Here is a 20378-nt window from a genome sequence, read left to right as displayed (position 1 = left end):
CATCATCAAGTTTGCAGATGATATGACAGTGCTGGTACTGATAAGCAGGGATGATGAAACAGCATACAAAGATGAGGTGGAACGGCTGTCCACATGGTGTGAAGACAACAATCTATCTCTCAATGTCGACAAGACAAAAGAGATGATTGTGGCCTTCAGAAAATCACATCCTGCCCACATCCCGCTCAGCATCAACGGTTTAGATGTGGAGAGTGTTAGGAGTACCAAGTTCCTCGGTGTGCACATAACTGAGGAACTTACGTGGATGCATAACACCTTATCACTAATCAAGAAAGCCCAGCAGAGACTACACTTCCTGAGGTGGCTGAAGCGAGCAAGTCTTCCCCCTTCCATCCTCACCATGTTCTACAGAGGCACCATTGAGAGTGTTCTGACCAGCTGCATCACTGTCTGGTATGGCAACTGCAACATATCCGGCCGCAAGCGCCTGCAAAGGATAGTGAAGACAGCAGAGAACATTATTGGGGTGCCTCTCCCTTCACTTCAGGGCATATTTTACAAGCACAGTGTACGCAAGGCCTGCAGCATTGTGCAGGACCCCTTACACCCCTCACATGGACTTTTCACACTTCTGCCATCCAAGAGAAGATACTACAGCATCAGAGCCAGATCTGCCAGGCTGCAGGAGAGTTTTTATCACCAAGCTGTCAGACTCAACACCATGCTGCCACCTGGGATCTTCCACACGGCCTCAACCACCTCTAAAAACAGAACGTTTATACATGTAAACCACTTTCCTGCAAAGATGAGTGTGCATGTAGAGAAGAACTGAAAATCTCATAATGACCTTTAAGTATTTTGACACTCTTGTTATCCTTCTGCTGTGAATTATTCTGACCTGTCATTGTTTACACATGTCTTAAACAACTATTATCATACAGTGATAATTTATGTATTATCTATATCTATTATTTATTATATTACATATCTATTGACTACATTTATGTATCTAGATTGCAAATACCATACATTGCATCAATGTTCATATTGCTAACTACATGTCAATATTGCTGCTACTTCTTTGTCTTGTCTTTGCACAATGTCTTGTCTAATTTTAATTCTATTTTTAATTTATTATTTGCACTTCATGTTGTTACACTGTGGACCCTGAACTTCGCAATTTCGTCTATCTGTACTTATATATGGTTGAGATGACAATAAAGTCCACTTTGACTTTGACTTTTGTTTGGCAACAATACCCTTTAAATAATCTCTTACTGTACAAGGAGTGCTACCATAGCTAACATCTCATATCTAATGCTTTCTAGTAAAACAAATGGGTCCTAAGCTGATCAATATGTGCCTGGTAACCACTGGGTATCTGTTATTGCACCACAGAGCAATGATTAACCAGGTTGAAATGTCTGGTTATTACATTAACAAAATCGGTGTCTTTAATGACTGTCAAGCTATTGTAGAATATTAATAGATCTGGAGGAAAGATGGAGTGTCTACAGCTTCTTACTGTAAAGTGCTTTAAATATGTGATGTGACTTTCTTTATAAATGAGTAACTGTAGTTTTTCTGTTCAAACAAATACAGCAGTTTAGGCTTTTTAAATCTTTTGTCAATGGCCTTGAACTATTTAGAAGGTAAACTGTTAGAATTCCTCATGAGGCAGATCATAACATCACTTAAAATAAAAGTATAATGAAACAAATGAGTCCTTAATGAGTTAATAAAATTAAAGTATAGTTGAGATAGTAAAGAATTCAGCTCATGTGGAGTTTAAATCAAGGGATTTTTTACAGAGAAAAGTAAAAAGTACATATGTTGGGAACATGATCTGGCTGTCGAGGCTTAATCAGAAGCTGCAGTGTAAAAGTTGGAGACCAAATAAAAAAAAAATTCAAGAAGCTTCCAGAGCTGCTCATTGACTGCTACTCAGGTCCATGTTTAGAGCAACAGTGGCATCTGCTTCTTTCATGTGGGCCCTCAGGCAGTGATCTACACATAGACGTTTCCTTTCAGTTTCTCCCTCCAGGTTTCCATGTTTTCAATTTATTTTTCTCTCTTACACTTTCATTCCTCACTCTCTGAACATTAATTTCTCAGGCCCTCATAGATCTTCAGACTACTTTCTATTCCCTTGGTAGTTGATGAGGATCACAGGGCTTCCAAATGTCCAGTCAGAACACCTCATATGTGGACCAGGAAATCTCTGGTCTAAGAAGAACAGGTAGATCTCAGATAAGCTCAAAATACAACTCTGTGTCCTTTCAGATGTTCCTAATATGCCTTTTCTCACATGTTAGGAGCTTTAAGCTGCATGTGTGAGATGATGTCTCCCTTAGCGCTAAACCAGAGTGTAGAGTAGTACTGGCACTGAAGCTGTGTGCTCAGCAAGAATCATCTGGACCGCCATGCTGAAGACTCTTACATAAACTTGAACTTTATTGTCAGGCAACATAGTTGTTAGGAATTTCTGTTAGTGTTACAGCCATAAACATATCAAGGTTTATGAAATTAAACAACGCAATATGCAATACATGACACCATCACAATATTATATACCATAAACACAGGCATATGAAACAGTAAAATAAAGTAGAATTGTACTACCACCCAGTAATACATTAGGTAAGCCCTATTTAAAATAAACATAATTTGTATTGAATGGAGAAGAATAGAAATCAAAAAGAGATAGACGAATCAGGGTCTTTGTTTACCCATACTGAATGCAGTAGGAAAGAAACTGTTTCAATGTCTAGTAGTTCTTGTCTTTAGTGACTGGTAATATTTCCTTGATGGTAATAACTGAAAGAGATGGTTGCCCCGGTGAGTGCAGCCTTTGCTTATATTTTCAGCTCATTTCCTGACCCGTGAAGTATACAGGACCTCAGTGGAGTCCACTTTCAGTCATCAGATCCTCTCTGCTGTCCAAATAACACACTGCAGTTTAAGTTCTGAACAAGCTGATGCATTGCCATAAGAGACTGTCATGGAGAAAGTGAGGATGCTTTCAATGACAGCTTTGATTGGGGCAGGCTGAACTTTTTAAGTTCAAGATGGAGTTGATGGGATATTTTCATCCAAATTTAGATTATGAGTAACAGTTGTGTCAAAGAATTTAAATCATGCTACCATGTTTACAGTGACACCATTAATACTGTAGCTAGAGGTGTAGAAGATGAGGAGTGTACCCTAAAATCCACAGATGTTATGATGGACCATTTGAAAAGTGTTAAAGGTTTGAAAGAGAGGAATCAGTCATTATATTTCAATCAAATGCTCTTTTTGTGTGTGTCTATGTTTGGCGTTGATCTGGTTAATGTTCTAATGAAAAAACAAGAGAAGGAGAAAGGTTTGGGGGATCCATCCCATATAATGACAGGCAATAACTGAGTCCCAATTGACTAACTGATGGACAAAAGGTGTGTGTTTATATAGTTGTGCAGGAAGAGGCGGGTCCTTGTCAGGGATGGTGGACGTGAGGTCAGTAGTACGGTGTGGTCTAGATAGGAGGATGGAAGTTGGTGTTGGTTAAACTGGGTTTCCCTTCTGTTGATCTGTGGAAAAGGGAGAAGAGAGGTTAATGCACTTTATCAACCCTCAAGCTGACAACTTACCCTCAGTTAAGCCCTTTGACTCCCTCCTTTGTTCACATGTGTGACAGTGACCAATGTGAATTCTCTGCCTAAGAGGTCATTTTAAGCTGTTGTATGGTTCACTTAATGAAAACATTTCATTGTTTTTTTTTGTGCCTTTTGGCTTGGATACATCATGAGATGTTGTAAAATTCTCCAATACTGCATGTTAGCAATATATTCAAGTCCATTTCATCTGACAGCACTACTGGAGGGATGGCATGTGCTGAGCAGATAAAGAAATTCAAGGACCCGAACAAACCTTAAAATGGGACATATCCTTGGAACACATAAGCAAAAAAAAAGTAAAACAATCAAAATGCATGCAAACAAAAATGTAAATTAATACAAAAAGGAACAGCTCACGAATTGAAAAAAGCCTAAGAAGCCTAAAATTGCAGTGTCCAGCTCTGATCCTGGAGGGCCACAGTGGCTGCAAGTTTTCATTCTAACCCTTTTCCTAATCACTGACCAGTTTTCACTGCTGATTAACTTATTTTCCCTTCATTTTAATGACCCTGTTTGTAAGGATTTAGTCATTTGAATTGATTCTTTTCTTCATTAAATGGCTGTCAAACAGAAATGAGACATAAAATGTCAACAGATGACTAGCTAAGTCAGGGCTTCAAACTCCAACTGATTTTATTCCAGCCAGTTTCTTATTTAGAAGCCCATTCTTGTTATTAATTAAACCCATTATCTAATTCCATGGCTTGCTGCCTCTCTCATTCTGCCACAGTAAACTGTTGATTTTCTTTTTGTCTTAGAACATCGTCAAGATGGTTTGGTGCCCTGAGCAGATCAACATTTGTTGAGGCCTTCACCTTTCTTTGCTTTCTGATGTTGGGTGATGGGCACAGGTTAGCTTGTCATATGTTGGGTTGTTTTGTGTTTCATTATTGTTTGGCTGTTAATTAAGGATCAATGAAACAATTCACGTGTCCGAGTTAAATCAATTAAAATTAAGGCAAAAGAAGTTAATTAGCAGATACTGGTCACTAATTAACAAGACAGTTAGAATGAAAACCTGTAGTCACTGCGGCCCTCCAGGACTGGAGCTGGACACACTTGGATGGCAAAGAATTTTCTTCAGCTTTATGAATACAAAAGTCACCTGAATGCTTTTGGCAATGTCATTGAAGTCAAGAATTTGAATCTAAGTTTTGGAAGTATTATACCCTATTTGACTGTTAAGAGTGTGCTTTTCATTCTTGATTTGGAGTGTCAGATAAATTCAGTTGTCAGGAGCAGCTTTTATCAGTCAGTCAGTCAGTCAGTCAGTCATTGTCCAACCCGCTATATCCTAACACAGGGTCACGGGGGTCTGCTGGAGCCAATCCCAGCCAACACAGGGCACAGGGCAGGAACAAACCCCAGGCAGGACACCAGCCCACCGCAGGGCACACAAACACACACAAACACCAAGCACACACTAGGGACAATTTAGGACCACCATTGCACCTAACCTGCATGTCTTTGGACTGTGGGAGGAAACCGGAACACCCGGAGGAAACCCACGCAGACATGGGGAGAACATGCCGACTCCACGCAGGGAGGACCGGGAAGCAAACCCAGGTCTCCTAACTGCAAGGCAGAAGCGCTACCACTGCACCACCATGCTTTTATCATCTCAAACTAATTACTAACCTCAAGCGTTTTCTCTCTGAGAAGGACCTAGAGATAGTTATTTATGCCTTTATTACCTCACAATTGGATTACTGCAATTTACTTAGGGTGTTAATCTGTCTGCGTTATCTCAGCTACAATTAGTGCAGAATACAGCTAGGATACTCACTGTTACTAAGAAGATTCATTGTAGTTTGTTAGTTTTAGCCGCTCTCCTTTAGCCTCCTGTGAGGTAAAGAATTCAATTTAAGATTTTGTTCTTGGTTTACAGGGCTCTGCCTGGCTCCCTGTTATTTCACTGAGCTAATTATCCAGCATCACTCTCAAGATCTTTAAGGTCACTAGGATGATAACTTCTGACTAATCCCCATTCTTGTCTGAAATCAAAAGAGTCTGTGCTTTTTCAGTAGCTGCCCCATGGTCTACCTGTTTATTAGGACTACTTTTTCTGTTAGTGACTTTAAAGGCCAGCTCAAGGCTTATTTTTATAATGCACAATTTAATAAAATGTATTTTACATTGCTACAAGTGGTGCATTGAAACATTAGTACTGCTGTTAAGAATCCAGAAGCAAATTATGTATAATTGAGGCAACACACAACCTATAACTTAATAAAGGAAATATTACATTGAAAAAAATATAGGAAATAAAAAAATGATAGTGGGAGTACTATTCTGATTTGAATCCTTTTACACATTCTGATGATCTGCCCTAATTAATGTAGCAAAATCTAAAGAGGAATAAATCTTGTAAATAAAAAACATATTCTATTTACTATTATAAAGAGGGCACACTGATCTCTCGGGACATAAGTTTGAAACCTCCAAGGTAAAAACATCAGCTGCTTCTCTCTGTGTAATAGCCAGAGGGCTCCAATGGGATTAGTACTTCTTCTATCACTCTTTTTATTTCCATAAAACTTTTTTAGTTAAAATTTCCTTTATTAGGTTATAGTGTTGGTTGTACAGTATATGCCATCTGTTGGAATGAAAAATGCAATGCACACATAACAAACACCTTGCAATGAGCATGTCATAGGTATTGTGGACAGCAGGTACATTCTGTTGAATTCAATTCAAATATATGACACTTCTGCACTTAAATTTAAGCAATAGACCAATAAAACTGGGCAAACTAGCTAATTAGAAATACAAAATGTATGATGCCAAACTCTGTAAAGGATTTAGAGGCTTGCATTGACTCTTATCATCCCAACCATATTCAGCAGCAGTTGACAGACAATGTTAAGTCATAATGTAGAAACTTCTTCTTCTTCTTCAATTTTTTCCAGTATAATGTGAGGTCGATGTGCTTGATCAACCTTTTCCAAACAGCGTGGTCCTAAACCACCTCTCCAGTTAAGCTCTTTTCATTCAGATCTTCTTTTACTTTTTCTCTCCACCTTCACTTTGACCTTCCTCGCTTTCTCTTCCCCTGTACTTCCATTCCTATCACTCTTGCCCACGTATACATTGTCTCTCCTCATCACATGTCCATAACACTTCAACATACTTTCCTGTAATTTCTTAGACATCACTCACACTTTTGTTTTACCTATGATAGTCTCATTTCTTAATCCATCCTTTTTTGTAACTCCACACATACATCTCAACATTCTCATTTCTGCCACATTTTACTTCTTTTCCTGTGCTCACTATACTGCTGCCCATGTCTCAGTTCCATACATCATTGCTGGTTTTATGACTGTCTTAAAAACTTTACCACTATTCTTCATCTTAAGTCTTTGATCACTCCTGATAGATATTCCAATTGTTTCATCCACACTACACTCTGTGGGCTATCTCTGCATCTAATTTTCCATCTCAGGCTACCACTGATCCTAGATATTTAAATATATCCACTCTTTTCAATAACTCTCCCTGCAAGCTAACTTCTGAATGCTGATCATCATTAAATCACCTATATTCTTCCTATTTATCTTCAACCCTTTATTGTCCAAAGCCCTTCTCCATTCTTCCGACCTCCTTTCCACTTCCTCTTTTCTGGTGTTACACAACACAATGTCTTCAGCAAAAAGCAAAGTTTTATTATTATATATAAAAGTTATATAGTTAAAACTATTGAACCTATATATATATATATATATATATATATATATAAAATTCTAAGATCTGTCCATCTGTCACACAGTTATTCACAGAAAAGTATGGCTAGAACCATGATGTTGGTCTTAATCGAAAGCATGATGTAATATGTTTAATAAATTATAAAGTATCTGGACCCTGGTGGCCATGACCTATGGTCATGTGTTTATAGCACAGTGATCGAGAAATCACATGATAACCACCATGATGGCAGAAATGAAATAAAAGCAATGACATCTGCTGATCATCAAGCACACCACAGAAGGCAATTAAGTGATGAAGAACAAGAAAGAATGGGAGGACAAGACACTGAACCACACAGATAAGCAGGAAGTAAATCTGAATATAACCTGATGTCTATGTTCTGGAAATTCAAAAAAAAATTTATGTTGCGGCAATCAGGTTACCACTTTAGGGGTGGTTAGAAAAGTAATTTGCAATAAAAGCATACTCCCCACCAGCCCATGAATTGATAATTAACCCACGACACGGTACATATGTGCTCAGAATTAATAATCAAGTGAAAGTATTGTGTTCATTGATCATCTAACATTGAACTTTATTAAATGTAAGTAAAGTACAGTAAAGTGACCTGTGGTCTCGTGTTTATGGCAAAGTAATCACAAAACCAAGTGACGACCACCATAATGGCACAAAAAAAAAAAAAACTAAGCATCAGCATCTGCTGAGTGTCACGCAAATCTCAGAAGGAACTTAAATATTGAAAAAAAAAAACCAAGAAAGAAAAAGAAAACAAGACCTAAGACAAATTGACATGCAAGAAGTAATCCTGAAAACTGAGCAGCAGACAAACATACTGTAATAACACAAAGGCAATGCAAGACAAAGTCCAGGATGCAGAATGCAGGAGTGCCTCAGAAACAGAAATGCATGGCGACAATCGAGAAAATCATCAAATGGCTGAAACTTCTGACCATATGAAAGAACTGATTTTAAATCCTTACATCGATATTTCTGTGAACACCATTTCTTAGAAAAGTTAAGTCACCGATGTGATTAATGTCAAGTTGTATTTTTTAACGTTAAAAACAAAACAATGTGTTACCAAAATAGAAAAGTTCCACTTGCTCTGGATGAGCAACTAGAGGTAATAAAATATATATTGACTACTAGAGGAAGAAGTACCTATTTAGAAAACATAAGTAGTATCAACAGCTCATTATCTTTAACTAGGATTTTAGTTTAGGACTGTAGGTCTACCATATATACTCACATATAAAAAATCGATCATAAAATCAGACCCCGACTTATATGCCCGTTTAAAAATGCGACATTTAAATTTTTTTTTTACATTTTCTTGCATCCTCCAATCTCACATCAGATTCTCAGATGCATCGAATTTTGTTGCAGCAGCGCAGTTACCAATTTCTTTTGCTACTTCAACAACATTTAATTTAAAACTAACTTCATAATTTCTTGTGATCGAATGCTCCATTATAAATAAAGGATGCTTTTACGATAAAGGTGTATGAGGGTGTGATATACAAAAAACACAAATCAGTGCAAACATCGCTTTGGAATAGTTTGGGTATTACCGTGTGTCACGTAGGCACAATACATAGAAAAAAAAAGGCAGTGTGCTCCGTGGTTACTCTCTCAGGTGGGCGTTAGCATATCACAGTCTCTTGGACCTTTAGCGTGAGTTTTCCACATTCAACTTATATGACCGACATTATAAAATACAAAAATTATACGGTAAAATCAAGTCCCAACTTAAAACTTATCTGCAAGTATATCCGGTACATGTTTCACTCATATATATTAAGAGATATTAAGCTCAAACACTATAATGTGATTGTGGTGCTCCATTTTAAGACATGTATGCAGCTGTGGTCACTTTGCTCTACAACATTGACAGCATATCTAAAGGCTGTGCAAATAAGGTTAACTAGGTGCATCCTAGGAATAAAGGGTATGTCCTATTTTGGCAGAGTAAGGGAATTGCAAATCTTTAGTCTTGAGCAGAGGAGGTTACTTATAGACCCATTGCATGTTTTCAGATTTCTCAAAGGTATTGATGAAGCTGATCCTGCAGAATTTATTTTCAGTTAAATAATTAATCACGTAGTCAAGAACATCAATACTGTACAATTTAAGTGGAAGTGTATTCCAGAAAGAATTAATTAAGTACTTCTTAACTCAAAGAGTCATGGTAATCTGGAACAAACAGGAGAGTCAAGTAATCAACAGTGGTAAAGTGGAAGCCTTGACAACTTTTACAAAATGTCAAGATTAAACATTGTAAAAATTTAACAATTAGCTGACGAAACATGCTCGATGGACAGAAGGGTCTATACTAATTTGTCAAACTTCTGTTTGGGAAATGATAAGTTATCAATTTTGGAAAAATTGACTTGGAGCCTAACTTATTTTAGAATTTACAATGTAATTGTATGGTATTGTAGGTGTCCTTTTTTAAATGGCTGGATTACAATATTGCTTAACAGGATCTATTTTTGAAACCTGCATAAAGGAGCTACCAGACTTTCTACATCAGCATCCAGTTTTAAGATTTTCAGAGGTTCAGAGCTATGGGTAGTGACTGAAAGAACAAGATCGCGAATACAAGCGGCTGAAATGAGTTTCCTCCGCAGGGTGTCTGGGCTTTCCCTTAAAGATAGGGTGAGAAGCTCAGTCATCCGGGAGGGGCTCAGAGTAGAGCTGCTGCTCCTCCGCATCGAGAGGAGTCAGATGAGGTGGCTCGGGCATCTGATCAGGATGCCTCCTGGACAACTCCCTGGCTAGGTGTTCCGGGCTCGTCCAATCGAGTGGAGGCCCCGGGGAAGACCCAGGACACACTGGAGGGACTATGTCTCCTAGCTGGCCTGGGAATGCCTTGGGATTCTCCCAGAAGAGCTAGAAGAAGTGGCTGGGGAGAGGGAAGTCTGGGCATCTCTGCTCAAGCTGCTGCCCCCGAGACCCAACCTCAGATAAGCGGAAGAGGATGGATCGATGGATGGATGGAAATTGTTTCAGCAAGGCATACAGTGAATTCAAAAAGTATCCACACCTCTTTACTTTCTACACACTTTATTGTGCTGTAGATTTAATTTTGAATTGATACATTTGCCATTTTTGCCCATCACCCTACATTCAATAACCAAAATTAACAAAAGGAAATATATTTTAAATTTTCAAACATTTCAGGAAGCATATTTTCACTTTGTCATTATGGGTTATTAAGTGTAGATGGGTAAAACTGTCAAATTTATCCATTTAAAATTAAAATAAAGTGTGTAGAAATGAAAGGGTCTGAATGCTTTCTGAATCCACTGAGTATCAATGGAAGTGGCAATCAGGTTACACATGCACTAGTCAGATCAACTCATCTGAAACATTAAAACATACATGTGCATAAGTACACAGAAATAAAAAAATATATATTACTAGTGCTGGGAGGTATACCAGTTCATACCGAAAACCATTTTTTATTTTTGTTATGATATGGATTTTTCTTATAGCACAACACTGGTTTAAACATTCAGAACGTGGCGCAGTGGGAAACTGTTTAAGGGGGGACCTTTTTCACTGCTACACCGCTAAACACGCATGCGATGCGTTAGTGGAGGTATTGAGCGGTGAGAATGGACAGAGAACATTCCGAAACTGAAGCTGTAGCAGACGATAAAGTTGAACATGATGACACAGAAGAACTTTTGCCGAATAAAGGAGCCGTGTCTGTTGTCTGGAGATACTTTGGTTTTAAAAGGTCAGATGTGGACCAAACAACTATACTGCAAATGCTGTTGAGCTATTTGCTGCACCACCTTAGCCACAAACATGCTTTGAAGTACCATGAATGTATGGAATTAAGACTGGCACCCTCCACGTCCTCGGGTAAAACTGAAAAAGCTAGAAGACACTCCAGTCAGATGTCACTTGTAGATGCGTTTGCTAGAGGTACTGCCTACAACAAAAAACGCAAGTGGTGGATCGAGATAACCAACGCCATTACAATCCATACAACTAACATGTCAGTGGACAGAGATTGTTAACATTAACAGAAAGTGTGCTTGGTTTACAAAAATATTTACTATTTATTCCTTTTCTAAGACATGTTCAGTGCAATACAATTTTTGACAAGCACCTATGGATATTTTACTAAGTCTAAATGCTTCTTTGGATGGTTGAAAATATGTTGTCAAAATTATAGTTTAAGTTGTTTGCAAAATTAGTTCAATAAAACTGTCATGTAATGTGATTCCTACTCTTCATTAGTGCCACCCCCCTTGAAAACTATCTCTTTATGGGGCCATGCAAACCTGTATTAATACTTGTATGAACATTAAAATGTTTTTTTTGAACAATGTACAATTCTCAAGACAGTGGAATAGGTTATTCTTAGCCAGTATACTGCAGTAATTGCAGTGGAAAATGTGATTAACATCTACTCATGCATGGAAAAAAAATACCTTTGAATACCGTGAAACCGGTATAATTTTGAAAAATACTGTGACATAGAATTTTGGTCATACCGCCCAGCACTATATATTACACCATCCTCCATGGACAGGCAACCCATCTGGGTTTGATTCCCACCTCATTCCAAGTGCTGCCAGGATAAGACTTGGCTCCCCAAGGAATGGAACTGGATGGGTAAGATTGAAAATGGGTGCATATTATTTAACAACATGTATCCTTTTATTTCAAATCCAAATAATATTACAGAGTGGACAATCACCATTTTGGAACTGCAGGCACTACATGAAAAGCAAGCTGCATCTGCTTTGTTTATAAGTATGCACAACCACAGATGGACTGTGATGACCTGTAAATTAATATTTTGGTCACAGAGCAGTGCTGTGAAACTCTGTGAATTGCAGTGAGGTGAGTGGTAGAGAACTGAGAATGCGACAATGTTTTCTATTTTTGATTTAATCATATATAATTTGTGTATTTTCCCTTTATGTTACCTACAAGAAACCCTATAACATTTACATTGGATGAGAGTATCTCTTTTACATCAAGAAATTGAGAATAAAACAGATATCTCTCTTGACAAGATAGAATGTTTTTCACATGCTTTCATGATCAAAGCATTTAGGAAGATCTTTCCATCACCATAGTAGCCAGCCAATTATCTATGTGTAACATGATGAGATACAGAACCCCATGTTTTCCCCATGTTTACCTTTTAGCATAAAGACTGGGCCATCTGAGTGAGACAACACAGACATCAGAGAGGAACAGAGAAAGAGAGAGACCCTATCCATCTAGACATCGTCGATACCAATACCATCCACGCATCCACCAGACTATTGAATCTAAGAGTTGGCCAGAGACGCTCCTCCCGTAACACTTATGTTACCTTCATCTCTATGGAAAGTATTGTTCACATGTTCTGACTTTAAACAAGGGTACATTATGCCTTTCCACTATTATTCACTAATTTTTATAATGTATTTAATTTAGCTTATTTGCTGTTATTATATTCCTTATAAATACTGCTTTGCTTTTAAATTTCTATACTTTGCAAATCTTGAGTGATTGAAGTAACAAAGTAAATACATGACACCTGGTGTGGGGAGATTGCCACTTTCGTTCTCCCAGGGTTAGGAGACAGAGGGAGTCATCCTAACAGAGGACCGCAGGGTGGGAGTAACTTATCGTTGCTTGGTAAGTGGCATTCGACAAGATGTATCACTCTGTGTGCGTCTAGGTTATATTCAGAGATCATGGTGTGTGAGCCTTTAGATCTCGGTTATATATGAGGACACTGTAACTGTGTGTCAGCCTTTATGTGTGTAGGTCATTCTCAGGGATCAAGACGTGTCAGTTTTTAGGTTCAGGTTATATCCACAGACACCCGTGTGTTGTTCACACCAAAGCTAGTGAGTCTCTATGTGGAGTGCTAAGGAGAAGTAGATTGTGGAGGCATCACTCATAATCACTGCTTAAGTGAATAAGGTCTGTGTGTGTGTTGAGCTTAGGGTGGAGAGCAGGCCAGCCCATAGCAAACTTTGTAAGTTTCACTAATTCCACGATAATATACTTGTGTATGTTATAAAGACAATTTTTTTTATGAATTTATTATTCCTTATGCGAGTTGGTTTGGGCTGAGAAGAAAGAAAAAAGCTGAATTAAGCTAACCTCTTTCTTTAAGGAGAAGGAAGGTATTGAATATGACTGTAAATCACACCTCTGTTGCGTCTTTCTCTTGTTCAACAGGTTTTGCTTCCTTCTGCCCTGATCTAAAGACAAAGCATTTTGAAATAATGGAAATCACCTGGTGGCATGGCAGTGTAAATAATGCAAGTCGGTGCCTGGAGTCACACAACTTAGAATTAACACGGGTGTGTTAAATCTACCTGACAATAGTGACAATGTTGTTTGCTGTCAGTTCATAGATGAGACAATAAATGTATTCTTTTTACATTTTATTACACTTACATTTTTCTATCATATTTGCAAATGAACATATTTTTTGCTCAAACCACTTTAACTTCATATCAGTCACAGAGAGCACAAGTGAAATAAAGGGCAGAAACTGCATGAAGAGCGTTATTCAGATATGTAGGGATCATCAGAGAGATAACTTGGGGTGATACTGTTGCAAATAAGTGGGAATGTAGGTGGTACACTGGTTACTGTTTTTACAGTTGCTGAATATTTTATTTAAAAATACTGAGGTCTTTCCACCTAAAACCCAATGACTTGCTTATAGATTAATTATATAAGATTGGGCTTGTGCGAGTTGTGTGGAGCTCCATCCAGGATGTAATCCATCCATCATCAAAGTCATTCCATAAATGTATATAGGGATACACTGAAAAAGAAATAAAGGGCCTTGTCTGAGTGGGTCAATCATGGTGGAGTTCTGACATGTTGAGGCTTCTCCCTGTAGTGAGACTCCCTCAGTTTTATAGCATCCCAGTCCACAGGGACAGGACCAATGCTGTGGGGAGAGTTCAGTTGCCCTCATGGGGCAGTTTCTCAGCACTGCAGAAATAAAAAAAGACAACATGGTTTGTGACCGTTCCCCTTCTTGTCCCAAATTGGTATTACATTCAGTACTTTTGTACTGTAAGGTGATCCTCAGATGCTTATATGAAACAATGTGAAATACTAAAGATGGAAAAAATACAAACATATCATCATTTAGAGCATTTACATGCACACACATAATCAGTTAAGATGAATAACCTTGTGAAGGCAGAAATCTGGTTTCTTAATAATCCGCATTTACACGCACAAGTAATTTTCTGGAGTTCTCCTTGGTCAAGATGCTGCCTTTAATAATTTTTTTGTGTTGGCAAATAATTGTTAAATCAACACTTTATTTATAGGCTACTATACTGCATGCAGCAAACTCTTTTCTGCTTAGTTGGGCGATTGGGCCATGCAAAAGACCCAAGACGTGTGCTTCTTGCCATACACCCAGTGCTGCTTAAATAATAATAATGCAGGTATTTTTACTTCAATAAGATATGTGTTAGGTTACTCATTACTCTAAAAAGGAATCAGACTACTTAGTCCTTGTTACTTTAATGTGTTACCCTGCTGCTCTCAGGATTGTGTAGCTGAGTTTAACACTGTGCGTTCAGATCATCAACATAAATTTAGCAATTTCTGAAATACTGAGACAGATTATTTCAGCCAGGAGACAGAATAATGTGATCTCTGGAAATGAATTTTTTGGATGATTCTGGCTGCTGAAAGTGTATGAAAAGCAAATACATGTACAGGCTAGCAGAGTTCAGTGGAAATGTGCAAACTACAAAATCTTTAATATAACCTGGTTAATGCTTTACAGGTCATATAATCAGATTATTCACATAGAAATCAATCTACAGTACCTCTGTTAATTAGGTTTCTCAGAAGCCAATAACCTGATTTCTCTAATCAGAATAATGGTTTACATGGCATTTTAGGAATTAGGCTTCTGTGAATAATCGGCTTCTTGAAGTGCATGTAAATGCACTAATAGTGTCTTTGCTTATTATAGGCCAATTCCTTAAAGGGAAGGACAAAGTTCCCAAAGCCCCAAGCTATGTTTCTTTCAAACATTAACATGTTTCTTCACATCTTCATAGAAGCAGCTCAAGAAGATCAGTTGAAAAGAAATGCAACAAAGCATAACAGTAGCTGACTTTTTTGAGTTTCTGGCCATGTTTCGCCCCTGAATTTTATACTAGGCACACTGAATTAGTTCCCTGTCTGGTTTGAAGAAAGAGCTCTTTCTTTGTCTGAATAAAAGAGCAGACCTATATTAGAGGGAGATCATGAGAGAAAACAGGCCTAATTTCAGAGATATCACCTGTGGTTATTAAGAAAAAAAAAACTAATATAGGAAACCAAGCAGAACCAAACTGAATAGTAGTCAGTGTTCTTGTTTACACATGTACCTGCTAAATTCAGTGCATGCTTGAACTCAGGTGCACTTGGTTTTCAGACAAAATAATAAAATCAAAGTATTGACTTTCTCACATAGTCCACCCCAGTCCAAGCAGTGCTATTGTTAAGCTACCAGGATACTACTGCTTATGTATACAATTTAAGGCCCTTGCCCAGCACTTTCAGTTCATAATGTTAGTGTGTTGGAGGCAGATGATAATTTGAGACAATGGCTTGAGCAATCACTTTCATAATTTCCAACTGTGTCTAACCAGTCTGATTTTGTTTTAAGTTAGTGGGATGGGCTCTATGTTCATGAGAGCTGACAACCAATGAAGGCTCACGCTGATGTACAATGCAAATAAGTCAGCCACAATAAATAAGGAACATGGGTGTTTTGGATATGTCAAACAGAAGGCAGATTCATATGTCTTTTGTTGTATGTTTTACATGCAATGACAAAATGTAAAAAGAAAAACAAGGGCCAAGATTGCAGGTGAATTCACTATACCTACAGTATGAAACTTTTGCAGGGACATCTTAAAAGCATCATAGGCTCTTAGGCAAAGTAGTGCACTGGGGCCCCTGTTTTGATACCAAAACCAGAAACATACATAGGCATCAGAAACATTGTGGACGTCTATGCTCCTGGGGCCCCCGTCCAGTGCCCAAAAATTAAGATGGCCCAGCAATACCGGTTCCATCAGGCAGCACGTTATTTGCTCTCAGAAAAAGGGAAAAGCTCACCTTACTTTGGAAATGTCAATGTGTGCTGGAAACTCATCATGCAGTCGTCTAGTTTGACAATTTTTAGATGTGTAATATGAGATCCTCCTGTGACAAGATCAGCAACAGCCTCTCCAACTAGAAGTCATGCAATCAGCTTTAAAAAAGGACTTGATGAGAGATGGTTTGATTTTGAAAGTATTTATTTGAATACACTGTTAAAGATGGTCAAAATCCATCCATCCATACATTTTCCAACCCGCTGAATCCGAACACAGGGTCACGGGGGTCTGCTGGAGCCAATCCCAGCCAACACAGGGCACAAGGCAGGGAACCAATCCTGGGCAGGGTGCCAACCCACCGCAGGACACATACACCCAAACACACCCACACACCAAGCACACACTAGGGCCAATTTAGAAGCACCAATCCACCTAACCTGCATGTCTTTGGACTGTGGGAGGAAACCAGAGTGCCCGGAGGAAACCCACGCAGACACGGGGAGAACATGCAAACTTGGTCAAAATCTCTGCAGGAAATATCAGACCCTAGGCAGGAACCAACATTGGACTCCAATACATCCACAGTTCATACATCCCCTCACTCTCATTCCTGTCCAGTTAAATCAACCTAAAAGCCATTCTTTGGGAGGTCAGAAATGGAGCCCAAAGCCCTGGAGATGTGAGGTAGTAATCACAAATGCATTGTCCTATTTCCTATTCCGCAATGTCTTGGAGATTTCCAAGACCCACTATGAACTACCTACCATTGTCCTAAACATCCACATACTAGTCTGGTAGCTGTTCAAGAAGGGGATAGGACAAACCAGAAGATTCCTAAAGGCCAGAATGACATTTTAAACAATGGCTTAATTAAAGAACTGGTTCTGACTTTGGAAACTTGCTTTACGTGGCTTATTGTGCCATTTGATGCAATTAAGTTTAAGTTGTTCTGAAGGTCTGTCATCTCCAAATCGCTGCTCTGAACACAAAATTAAAGTGAGAGATTTCCACACCTTTCAAACTGTGTCACTTCTGAGACAAAAAGAAGGCATAGACTTTTGTCCACAAACTTAAAATGTTGCTTTCTTAAATATTGAAGCATTAGTTTAATAAATAGCTAGCTTTATGTGACCTTCTGTTAATAACTGATCAAGCTTTTGTTCTTATTAAATAGGGAAAATGCCATATTTATTGACATTATATTGTTAAAGGTACTCATTAAACTTGATCATCAGTTTTCTCCTCGATAGACTGCTCTCCTCAACCACTGCCCCTAGCCTAATAAGGGTTCAAATTACCCCAAGCCACACACAATCACTGCTACTTTTTGTATGAGCCACTTGGTGGCGTTGTGACCAGGTGAAACAGACCAAGGATAACAATGAAATGTTGAGGTGCCAGCCAAGCAAGCCTTGTTAAGACAGGTGTTGGTGAGGCTAGGAGCCATCCTGGGATGGCTTCATGGAGCTGCAGTGGAGAGAGAAGAAATGATTAGCACCAGCATCCCCTCTTGTCCTGTGGAAGAAGGATGCCGAGGAAGACAGGAGTGCAATTAATCAATGTTAGTTTATTAAAGAATTAATAAACAGGTGAGTAGTATGGAGCTTTCTGCCTGCAAGTCAGAAAAACTCTCACTTCCCCATCTTTAGGCTGCTTACTGTATATAGTTTTTTACCTCTCTGTGCCCTTTTTCAAAATATTTTTACACTTGCTTCAGTGTTTCCTCTTTTTGCAAGCTTTTTTGTACGTCATCACATTTTTATTTTTATTCTTAGGCATAGAACATTCTTTTGCTAATGGTTGGTTTTAGGATTTTACAAAACATTCTTTTGCTAACAGTTGTTGTCACCCTGCTTTAATTATCCTTGCTTACACACACACTTATATTAGTCAATTGCTTATATCAGTATATCAATATCAGTACATTAGTAACATATATATTGTAGCATTGCATTGTATATTGTAGCTTCCACAGTCCCAAGGTGGTATCGCTTCCCTTCTCAGAGCCAGGAAGGTGGTCCCCAGGCTCGCATGTATCACTCTGCAGTGCTTGAAGTGGGCAGGTATCTCTTCCTATTTCAGCATAAGAGTACCGGCACCTTCTTGCAAACCTAACTGTCCAAATGTCGATGTATTTTGGTGCTCAGAGATTCACGTGGGAAACTGTCTTTGATTCCCTGCTCTTCGATCAGCTATCATGGCATCATGACATTTGAAATTTCACTGTATACCGACACGTTTCTTAGTTTACCAGTGAGGTGAGTACCAGCAGCTTTTCGTGAATCCTGACACTTTGCCATTCAGGGACTGTTCTGCTACTGTTAACATATTTACATATATTTATATGTCTACAGCTTCTAATGATTTCTGTCTGTCACATGTTTAGTATGCATGCACCTCTATAGGTGAATTTTTGTATTATTTAAGGTTTATATACATACTAGCTATGCTACCTGTCTAAGATGAGTTGAAATCTAAATAATTAATACAGATCTCAGTGATAACATTTACAGTGCACCATCTATTGGAATGTATTTTGTAATGCATTTAGTAATAAGGTGCACTGCATTTGTCATTCTAGAAGATGGCATGTCACAATCATTTGTAGCAATAAAATGAATTACTACAAATGTTTGTTAATGCACCATCTGTTGAAATGACTAATACAATTTATATTTTGTGAAAAGTGTTGTTAACAGGGAGAAGCAGTAACAACATCAGTGTGCCAGCGTCCCCTCACCTTGGTGGAACTTCATCAGAGCTCTCTCAGCTCACAACTTTCCTTAGTGAAATTAAAACCTGGATGGAACAGAACTCTTTAAAATTAAATTGCAATAAAACTGAACTCCTGCAAATTGGGACTAAAATGCAACTTAATAAAATGAGCTCCTTCCCAGTCCATCTTGGCGGTGATCTCATCAGACCTGCCTCTAATGTAAAAAATCTTGGTGTCATTTTTGATTCCTCCCTCTCTTATTCCGCCCACATAAATCACATTAAAAAACTTTCTTACTTTCACCTCCGTAACATATCCCGTGTTTGCTCCTTCCTCTCCTTTTCTAATGCTGAGAAACTTGTCCATGCTTTTATCACATCCCGCATCGATTATTGTAATTCCCTACTGGCAGGTGCCCCTTCTAATCTTATATCACAGCTCCAGCTTATTCAAAACTCAGCTGCAAGAGTCCTTACTTGAACCAGCAGCAGCGAGCACACCCATCCTGCTCCGTCTCCACTGGCTCCCTGTGTCTTACAGAATCGAATATAAAATTCTACTAATAACCTAATAACTTACAAAGCCTTAAATAACCTTGCGCCAAACTACATCAGTGACCTTCTCCATCACTATGTGCCTGCCCGCCCACTAAGGTCCTCTGATTCTGGCAATCTTGTTGTGCCCCTCACTAATCTACACTCCATGGGTGACAGGGCCTTCAGCTGTATAGCGCCCAGACTCTGGAATGACCTACCAAAATTAATCAGGTCAGCTGACTCCATGAATTCTTTTAAAAAACAACTCAAAACTCATCTGTTCAGGAAGGCTTTTAGCTCTACTTGACTTTATTACCTTTCTCTCAGTTTACTTCTCTGTCAAGATGCTAATGTAACCTGTGTGTGTGTGCTAGACCATCAATTATGTTGTCTGTTTCTTTTTTTTTCAGAATTCACTGTCTTAATCTTCTTTATTTAATTATCTGGTTTGTACAATGCTATATACTGTATACACTGCCATTCTTTATTATATTCTGTAAGTGCCTTGAGCATGGGAAAGGCGCTATATAAATAAAATGTATTATTATACAATTTATATGTCTATGTTATCCTCCATTTGGTATGGGATTCACAAAATCAATGTTTGTGCTGTGCCATCTGTTAGAACGAACAATGCAATGCATTTTATTACTATAAAATTTTGTGATGTGCCGTCTGTTGAAATGGCAAAAAAATAGCAATT

This window comes from Erpetoichthys calabaricus, chromosome 2 (genome assembly GCF_900747795.2).
Source record: "Erpetoichthys calabaricus chromosome 2, fErpCal1.3, whole genome shotgun sequence".
NCBI lineage: Eukaryota > Metazoa > Chordata > Cladistia > Polypteriformes > Polypteridae > Erpetoichthys > Erpetoichthys calabaricus.
The sequence above is the reverse complement of the archived record's forward strand: the minus strand, read 5'-3'. Positions refer to the sequence as shown.